This window comes from Palaemon carinicauda, chromosome 8 (genome assembly GCF_036898095.1).
Source record: "Palaemon carinicauda isolate YSFRI2023 chromosome 8, ASM3689809v2, whole genome shotgun sequence".
NCBI classification, from domain to species: domain Eukaryota; kingdom Metazoa; phylum Arthropoda; class Malacostraca; order Decapoda; family Palaemonidae; genus Palaemon; species Palaemon carinicauda.
In genome coordinates, this window is record NC_090732.1 from 131,869,392 (window position 1) to 131,880,305 (window position 10,914).

Sequence of the window (10,914 nt, forward strand, 5' to 3'; positions counted from 1 at the left end):
GCCAAGTCTTCCTACTGAAGGGTATCGACCTAGGAGCCTCCGACATATCTCGATGCTCATCAAGAGCTTTAAGCAGTCGTGTTCCCCCCAAGCCATTAGAGTGCCCCAGTGGGATGTGGCTAGAGTGTTGAAAGTGCTTTCGGAGCCTTCCTTCGAACCCCTCAAGGATATCCTAGAGAAGGAGCTCACCCTCAAGACGGTCTTCCTGTTAGCCCTTGCGTCGGCGAAGAGAGTAAGTGAGATCCATGGGCTGTCATACGAGGTCTCACACTCGAAGGGGTGGTAAGAAGCAACTTTCAGGTTCTTACCTAACTTTGTAGCCAAGACCCAGAACCCAGCAGTTTGGGACCCTAGGTTTGAAGAGTTCACGGTGCCAATGATTCCGCGTTCGGACAACCCGAGGGACTTGCTACTGTGCCCGGTCAGAGCGGTACGTAAGTACCTAGAGAGGACTGCCAGACTTCGACCTGGGATCAAGAGTCTGTTCGTCTCCTCAGGACTAGTGAAGAAGCCGGTCTCTAAGAACACGATCTCCTTCTGGCTACGGCAGGTTATCATGAGAGCCTACGGCAGTTCGGGGGGTCTCCCTTTCGGGAAAACCGAGACCTCATGACATCAGGTGCCCGAGTACCTCCTTGGCCTTCGAGAGAAACATGGCAGTGGGCCAGATCCTGAGGGCAGGCACTTGGTCAAGACAGTCCACTTTTACGGCTACGCTCACTACCTAAAGGAATGTTCTAGGAAATCTTTGGATGGTTTCTCGAGTGGTCCCGTCATTTCTGCGCTCCAGAAGATTTAAGGTGTAGCCCCGGGGAAGCCGTGGGCGGTAAGTCCAAGAGACACAGGTTCCTTCCTTACCTTTCCCCTACGTGGCCCTTGATTCCTTCACCTTCCATGGGATACACAGTCAGCGAATGAATACATCTCCGAGGATTATTACAGAGGTGAGTTACTTAGACACTAAGATAGTTTGCGTTGTTTTCCCTCATTTCCCGTTTCTATTTTTGGGTCAGCAGAACGTAGCCTCCTATCTAGGTTCGTTTTTTCCCTTCATCACAGTCTCTAGGTCCGAAAGGCCACTCCCACCTCCTAAGGTATAAGTCTCCTAAGAAAGTAGTTCGAGGTAAGTACTTCGTGTTGGAACAAATCACAAATTTTAAGTAACTTGTATTTTTCCTAACAGTACTTACCTCGGACTACTTTCGGGTTATGGCCCACCCATCCTGCCCCAAGTGCCTTACAGGACTATTAGAAACCTATCTATCATAAAACTTACTGAAGGTCGAGACCTGAGCTAGCACGATCTCTGACCCTGGATCGCCTCATGGCGCGTATCCTTCCGCCAGAGGTTCCCCGGCATAGAAAACGGAGATAGGGTAAACTACACAAAATTATGGTCGGTTGGGAGGAGATCCCAGATACTCCTAAGAAAGTAGTTTGAGGTAAGTACTGTTAGGAAAAATACAAATTACTTAAAATTTGTGATTGTAACCACATTGATAAGGTGAAGGTAGGTATGTTGCTTTTTTCCTTCTTATACTTGTCACTGTCCCTGATTTTACCTTTTCTCTTACTTTTGCCTCTATTTTTAAACAGTATAGGATGACACCTTTGCTGTTATTCTTTAAGGTGATGGAAATGGAAAGTGTGGTTAATGTAGGGAATATTATAAGCAATTTAATAAAATGAAAGGACAAAAGAAAGTGAGAAAATTATTCAATCCTTTGAAATTCTAATGACATTAAATAACTGAATCTATTTTTGGGTGAGATAGCCATGTCGTTCTGATGGAAGGTTCCTATAAGTAGCTTCCTAAGGGATATTTGACTAGTGATATTCCCAGAGAATTTACCTTCAAGTCTCCAGAATTCTAACCCCTGGCGCGAATATCCTTAAAATTTTTCTTAAGGATATCGCATAAATCAGGGGACGTATATCTTGATACGACACATAGCAATCTTCACCCCGAATAGCGTTTTCGCTTCGAGGCGAAAAGTGGCAAAATAGAAGGGGAGCCGTTATCAAGGTACCCTTCCTCCTGTACTACTACTGAGTATCTAGATGGCGCTGTATGTCAACCCAGCGCGCTATTCCTTGTAGCGTTGAGCATGGTGCTACAGATATAGTAATTCCAGGAGGGCTCCTGCCAAGGCCTTTTCTTGCAGAAAAGGAGGGCGGGTCCATCAGGACGACATGGCTATCTCACCCGTTTTTGGGGCTCAAGCCATGTCGTCCGGATGGAAGCTTACCAGAGAATTATTAGAAAGTACTGTATTTGTGGATTTTTAAAGTGCCTTAACCTCGGGACAGTTTATCCTTGGTCATCCAGACCATTGAGACATATGACCTTACCGTTATACGTCATTACTGCTAAGCATAAACCATGTTAGTGCTTCCTGCCCCCTACAGGGAAGAGTCATACTAGACGTAGGAAAGGAGTCTCAAGGTTTGCATATAACATATGAACAAACATAGCATCAACTACATATAGGTCTCGCTGTATGTATAACTATTTGGAACAAGCATTACCAGATAATGTTTGGAACACTTATAAGAACAAAGGCATTAGCTATACATATTGTTCGTAAGAAATATATGCAGTTTATTAAAGGGTAATAAAACTGATATATTTTTATTGAAATCAAATGTGACCTCCCCATCCTTCCTTCGAGGCGTCCGTATGGATGGCGACTGAAGGTGGAGGTGGTTGGTTGCAAGGGTACAGTCTTCTATAAGGTCTTGGCCTTCGAGCGTTTGATGCGTATTTTCTCCAGACTCCTGACGCATCTTTTAGCTGTGCTCTTAGCACTGGGTCTGTCACTGATGCGAACTGGAGAGAGCCCAGTACTCTTTCCTGTTGGTGTCTTGAGATACTGTCGAATTTCAGTAGTCTCTTGACAGATTCTGCTATCTCTCTCCTCTTCCCCGGGGGAATGGAGAGACGGTGTGACCTTAAGTTCCAATGTATTCTAAGCCATTGAAACTCTTGAGCTGGAGATAATCGAGACTTCTTGACGTTGATCTTGAATCCCAGATGTTCCAGGAACTGGATCACTTTCTTGGATGCTTGCATGCATTCCGTCCTGGATGCTGTCCACACCAGCCAGTCGTCCAGGTACGCTACTACCTGGACACCTTTTAGGCGTAGTTGTTGAACGACTGCGTCTGCAAGCTTTGTAAAAATCCTTGAGGCTATGTTTAGTCTGAAGGCCATGGCTCTGAAGGCGTACTTCTTCTTCTGTAGCCTGAATCCTAGGTAGGAGGAGAGGGGGCGGTTGACTGGAATATGCCAGTAGGCATCTGCCTGGTCTATCGAGACTGTGTACGCCCCTTTTGGTAACAGGGTCCCCTTTTGGTAACAGGGTCCTTACGTGTTGAAGGGTTAACATCCTGAACTTGTTGTTTTCTATGAACTTGTTGAGTGGCGACAAGTCCAGAATGACTCGGTTTGTCTGAGTCCTTCTGTGGAACACAGAACAGCCTTCCTTGGAATTTGATGAACTTTGCCCTCCTTATCACCCGCTTGCTCAGAAGTTCTAGGGTGTATTCTTTCAGTACGGGGGTGGAGTGTTGGACGAATTGAGGAAATGGTGGTGGAGCCTCGCTCCAGCTCCATCTAAGTCCATTCTTGATTAGGCTGTGGGCCCAAGGATCGAAGGTCCAACAATCCTGAAATTGTTGGAGTGTCTCTCCTACTTGAAGCAACTCATTGCTTCTGATTTCCGGAGGATTTACCTCCTTGACCGCGTCCTTCCTTACCCCCTTTTACCTCTTGGGGGGGTATCTAGAGGAGGCCCGTTTAGACCTTCTACCCTTGGGACGAAAGGTAGTGGTCTGCCTCTCGAACGCTGGTGACTGGGCAATCAGCTGCTGAGGCACCATCTGATAAGTTGGTTGGGGGTGAACCACCATCTGGGCCACCGCGGTCATGGCAACTGTGGGATGTTGTTGTTGTTGTTGTTGTTGTTGTTGTTGTTGTTGTTGTTGCTGCTGTCTGGCAGGGCGAGAGGGCAATCTGGGTCTTTTTGTCTTCCTCTTAGGCTGGGGACCCTCATCCGGGGAAGACTTCCTCTTCGCCGACATGCCCCACTTCCGGAGGTTTCTATTTTCCGTGGCGGCTTTGTCTATGACTTCTTTGACCACTTCGCTCGGGAAGAGGTCCTTACCCCAGATATTGGAAGTTATCAGCTTCCTGGGTTCGTGCTTTACTGAAGCAGAAGCAAACACGAACTCTCTACATGCTCGTCTGGCTTTGACAAAGCCATACAGGTCCTTTACCACAGTAGCCAAATGCGTTTTGGCCATAACCATGTTCATATCTGGGGTGTTACTATTACTTCCCATCGTCTCTAGACAAATCTGTGGAGATAGAGATGCGGCCAGTCTTTCTTTAGTCTCTTGCTCCCTACGCAAGAGAAAGTCAGACAGCTTAGGGAGATTTTCGCTGAACTGACGTCCAGCGATATCTGCCTCCATCTTCCCAACTGAGAAGGTAAGGTGGACCTCCTGCCAGTCCTTATCTTCGGTGGGCAGGGCTAAGGATAATGGTCTACACTCATCGAGTGTAGGGCAAGGTTTGCCTGCCTCTATTGCCTTCATAACTGCCTTAAAACCCTTTGACGTAAAGGGAAAGGCTAACGAAGCTGGAGCAAGAAGGGTGGGATACTTCTTGCTAAGGGCTGACACTTTCGAGTTAGTGAAGCCCTTCTGCTTCAGGCTATTTGTCAAGAGAGCCTGAGCTTTATCGTGGTCAAGTACTATGACCTTCTTAGGTTCTGTCTCCTCCTTGGATGATGGTTCCGTCTTCAGACGGATGAAGCAGTCCGGGTAGGCCTGAAGTCTGGGCCAGAATTCAACCTCCTCGATAGGGACTGTCCCACACTTCTCTGATATGAAGATCTTGCCATAGGCATGTATTCTGCATACCCCCAGGGATTAATATCAGAGCAAGGTGGAAGGTCTTGTACCCTAAGTTTCTTATGAGTCCCACGGGAGGCGGTGAGTTGGGCCATTTGCCTTTTCATTTTAGCCTCCCTTTCTTCGCCTTACTTGCAAAGGCTCTCCATCATTGCCATGAGACTAGCCATTGCCTGTCTCTTATCATCTAATGGAGGGGCAGAAGATGTAGAGGGTAACAGCTCTGGAGCTGGAACTGACGAAAGGGACTCCGATTCGACATTGTCCTCTTCTTCTTCTTCAGGATTCAAAGTGGACTCCTTCTCGAGACCTTCCGCTAAAAGGTCCTTCTCGGTGTCCTTAGACACTGACATCCTCTCGTCTAGGTGGATGTCTTTCATTGCGTCAGAGACATCTGTATCTACGGCAATCTGGACGCAAGGGATCTCAGGTCATGGGTGGGGTATGACAGCTTCCACACCCGCTTTTGGGAACAGCAAGGAGCGCATCCGTTCACGAGGAAGGTTAGGTCCCGTGGCGTTCTTCTTAAAACCATGAACCCATCTGTGCAGCTTCTCTCATGCTGCATCCCTTGACTCCGTTATCTTGGGGTCATCAAAAGCCTCGGTAACCAAGGCCTTACAAATCTTACAATCTTGGGGGTCTCAATACCTGAGAGATTCCTGGGAAGTGGTGTAGGGGGCATGAGCCCTGCACTCTGCGTGTCCACAGAAGTCCTTGCTCCTGACATTGCAGAAGACTTGCAAGCACTTTGGATGGTACTCCTTTTAAAGAGAGGAAAATTAAATGAGTATGCGGTAGTTTATCTCGCCTGATAAACTAATAAAATATTATCATTAATATTTTAACATTATAGCTTAGGATAGACAAGCTAGAAAGGAACTACGAAAGACACATACTTGTGTTTCCTGTCCAGCCAAGTGCTGCTACCTCCCCCAAAATTAAAACCTAGAGTTTTCCTATTCACGAAACCCAAGGGAAGGTTTCCTCCTAGGGGTAGATAAGTGTAACTTAACACTGACCTTTCCCAAGGTTTTAATAATGTGGGTAAATGGTAACTGATCATCTATCAGTCTGTTGAAAGAAATCTTTTCCTTCAGTATATAACTGGTCTCAACAATAGACTGTGCAAGGATACACAGGGTATGTTGAAAAATAACTACTGTATAATGTATACTATAGTTTTCTGTCTGCAGTATGATCTATACTGCAAACATACAGGCTACTGTATAATCATATACTGTAGTTTAGCCTGCATGTTGCCGGCTAAACTAGCACCCGGAGGCACGATCCACGCCGAATGGGGTAGTACCTGGCAGCACCGAAGCCGCCTGGGTTAGTATCTGACGACACCGGCCCAGCCAGCATGTTGCGGGCTGGGTTAGTACCTGGCGGCACTAGCTGACAGAGAGAGAGAGAGTATGGAGTGAAGGGATACCTTATTGAATGTTTGTTAACAATAAATAAAGGTGTAAGAACTTAACCTTACTGCCTTGCTCCAGAAGGAGGGTTCAAATGGAAGGGGAGAATATATCATTCAGACTTCCACCCATTCACACAAACTGTTGCCGGTCACTGCCGGCCCTGGGTATATGGATGGCAGTCCAAGAGAGGACTGAAGAACACTCTACAGGAATAAGGGTCTCCCAACGGCAGCCGCCACAGCCGGCACAGCTTTTCCCGGAGCCTTGTGTCCATAAGGGAAGGCTGAGCAACTAAACAGCTGCTATGTAGGAGGCCCAGCTGGCCCCACAACCCGCCGGCAAGCAGTGAGCTTGTAGGATGACGGCCAAGAGTTGCGATGGCTAGGCCATCACTAAAGGACAGAGGGGGTAGGGAAAAGGGTCCTGTATAAAGTGTGGAAGGAGGCGGCAGGGTTGCCAGCCCTACCACACAAGGAAGAAACTCTGTTTCAATATTGGCGCCGCCCTAGGCGGCAGAGAAATATCTATTCCTCAGCCTAGGGTCTGCCGAAATAGAGTTAGGAGGATGCGGCAGGCTTGCCGCCCCCTCTCAACAGGGGAGAAACATCGTTTCAGTGCCGGCGCCATCCTAGGCAGCAGAAGAATGTCTATTCTTCAGCCTAGGGTCTGCCAGCACAGGACTAGTCTTCTAGACCGCAGGGGAGAAGGTGGCGGCATCTTACAACCACTTTAAGTGCAGCCTAGGGAGGTCTAGCCTCCTATGCCGGTGGCTGAGGACGGCAGGGGAGTGACTACTCACTCTGCTGGCCAGCCACCGGCAAAAGACTAAATACTCTGAGGTTCTGTCAAAAACCCAAAGTCGGCTATCTGCCGCAAAGGGAAAGAGACAGAAAACACTAGCCTAGTCAAGCCGGAGTGTCTACTCAATGGCAAGACCAAGATGGGGTTGTAGCCTATGGCTGCATTCAGAGGGAAGGAGGGATTACCCTTAAATCTCCACTGGAGACGAGTATCGATTTATATAATAATTCTAGGAGATATCTATCTCTGCTCGAATTGATAAAACGATACACGAGGATAACTGGGAACATGTATGAAAGTATACTAAAGCACCTAGGCTAGTAGCCTAGTGCCAGGCGAGATTCGGTTACCTTAATCGCCGAAACTCTTTCGTATACAATCGATGAGGAAGAGGAAATATATGCAATCAATAAATCTTTCAAGTATAAATTGCCTAAATAGCTTCATATTTAAATGCTATTACAACTAGGAATGTCGTTCTATATCATGCATGAAGGTAAACTAAAGCACATAGGCTAGGAAGCCTAGCGCGGGTGAGGTTCGGTTACCTAATTCGCCGAAACTCTAAAGAATACAATCGACATAATATATAACTTCCTAGAATATTATAACTGAATAGCTTCGTAAATATTCATTCTATTAAAACTGGGAAAGTCATTCAGACTAACTAAATAACACATGCGTTATGAACGACAGCACCCATGGCGCCTCCGGTGACGGCGAAGCTCCAACTCTTAAAATTAATCTAATTTCACTGTGAGGCAGGAGCTAAAATTTATACACTGTAAAGATCAAATACTCAACTTTCCAGAGGCAGAAGAGGCTGGAGATTGCATGATAAATAAAAAACCCAGAGCGTAACGAAAGAGCAACAGGGAAAATCACCGTGTGAGACTGCTACAACTATAGGAATAGCACGCTGGGTTGACATACAGCGCCATCTAGATATTCAGAAGTACGGGAGGAAGGGTACCTTGATAACGGCTCCCCTTCTATTTTGCCACTTTCCCCCTCGAAACAAAAACGCTATTTGGGGTGAAGATTGCCATGTGTCGTATCAAGATATACGTCCCCTGATTTATGTGATATCCTTAAGAGAAATTTTAAGGATATTCGCGCCAGGAGTTGGAATTCTGGAGACCTAAAGGTAAATTCTCTGGGAATATCACTGCAGTCAAATATCCCTTAGGAAGTTACTTATAGGAACCTTCCATCAGGACAACATGGCTTGAGGCCAAAAAATCAACTTTATAAATTCCTGAATTATGTCATAACTTTTAATACTGAATTTATTTGATCTCTTCATATCTAATTATTTTGCAATGAAATATAAGTATTCACCTTCGAAATGGGTTCCAGCCACTCATCCATACCCATCTTCAAGTTTCCAGTTGCTCAGAATGCTCAAGAAGTGAGCCAGTTGTTACTAGGTACTATACCTCGAGACTAATGTCCATGACCACATGAACAAGACCTCAAGCTACTACAAATCTTCCTTCTTTCAGACTTTGGAAACTATCCAAAGGTTTTAATGAACTTGTAGTATTTTTAAGGGTTTATCTAGAAGTAATGTTATATCCAAGGCAGTGCTTTTTATTTCTATGGGTAAATTATTCAATTATTTTTCATTATGGAGGTCTGTACATGGTTTGGTACTACCACTGAGAAAATATTTTTTATTTTTTATATTTTATCGGATTAATTTTTTTTCTATCCAGACTTAAAGTCCTGCTAAATTTACATATGATTTAATACTTAAAACAATGTCTTGGGTGTCCTTCAAACTCTTACTAGCGTTTTTTTTCCATATTGATTTTTTTTTTATTTGAGACTGAAAGTTGTACTTTAGCAATTTTCATTGTGTTTTTAATTCATTTTTATATATTTTTAGGGTTAAAGTGCGGTGTGGTCTCCAAGGACTTGTCCTGTTAAGGACTCACCATCATCATCATCATCATCTCCTCCTAGGCCTATTGACACAAAAGACCTTGATTAAATTTTGCCAGTTGTCTCTATCTTGAGCTTTTAAATCAATAATTCTCCATTCATCATTTTCTATTTCACACACTTCATAGTCCTCAGCTTTGTAAGCCTGTGTCTTTCAACTCTTCAAAAACTATAAAAACTAGAACATGAAATCCAATATGACATTAATACCAAAGAAATATTGTCTCCCTGCTCTAGGGTCAGTGTAACAACATGCAAGGCATGGCCTCAATGTGTATAGGGGAGACCTAAGAAGTTCAGCCTTTTTTTAACTTGACACAGTACCTCAAGAGCTGAAGGTTGTCTGCTATGAGTGACGTTATGTACGGCGTCCCAGAAAGAAACCATTGCTCCAGTACTTGCCATCATACCTACTGTATATCGCAACAAACCCACAACCATCATTCAATTTAATGCCATCGAAGGAAACCGTTTTATGTGTGATCATCTCCAAGAACATTATTAATATATGTAATAGTAGTCAGTTATTTTTCTCTAATCATTATTATTGATGTGAGCATGTTTGGTTAGCGTCAGCATTCGATTATTTGTGTTTGTTTGTTTATGCTTTCCCAAACGTTTAGTGTTGCATTTCGAATATTTCACAAGTAATTTTACCATCTTAGACATTCGTCTCTTAGTAATATAAAGGGGGGTTGTAGGCTTCCGGCACCATTTTGGGTAACTTCATTCATTATCAATAAGTTCCAATTCTTACACTTATGAATATACAGTAAAGGGATAATTTAGTTCGAGGATGTATGCCTTGGTTAGGCTAGCATAACCTCATTATAGTCTGCCTTATCAGTTAAGGGTGAGTATTACTGTTTAATTGTACTGTACTGTAGTAATTTTCTGGCTCATAATCATCACCATCATCATCTCCTCCTATGCCTATTGGCTCAGTGTTTCAGAATCCCAACCAAGTGTACATTAGCCTATCTGTTATAACCTTGGTAAGGTTAGTATCGAGGCAGAATTAGTCTGCTTACTCGGCCGTATCTCATTGGCTCTTTAAAACATATAGACTGTATTCCCACATACAGTCCCTGATTGTGTTGCAATACTTGATATTTAAGTTGGGGAAGATGAACGTGATGTCCGAGTGAGAGAGTTGGCCCGATATTACGAGAGTACATCAATGATATGTACCATCCTCAAACAGGATGCTATTAAGAGCACAAAGCCTTCCAAAGTCCTAACCATCATGTCTAGGTAAGGAAGACAGGAACAAAGGTCCTTGGATAGGTATTTTTTTTAAAGGCCTGCAGCAAGTGAAAGTGAGGCAAAAAGATCTAATACAAGAGAAGAACAGTAAAGAAAAAAAATATAAAAAGATAAGAATACATAAGTAGATATGAATAATTTTTTTTTTTTTAAATCATTAGGCATAAGTTCAGTTAAGTTAATTTTAAGTTTGTTGCACGACGTAGTGTACGGAAGAATGTAAATACGGTACCCCGTCCAACTCTCTCCTTCCCTTCCTCCCTCCCTCCTCAATTGTCTAGTTACTAGCAAAACAGTTATAAAAATTATTTCAGAAAAATACAGGTGGTAACAAAGTGGTAGTAGTTTTGACAACACCACTACCCTATCATGCACCCAGCTAAGCACGAAAAATTTGGTTTCTCCAAACTACTGATCTTTCCTTTCCTTAGAGAGTCTCGATCTGTGTAAGTTTTAGAATAGATCCAATGTAAACTTGTCTGCAACAAGTTTCAGAAGTAAGTTAGAAGTCTTTTTTATCTAATACCAGATCCCAGAACATAGGTAGTGAATGCAAAAC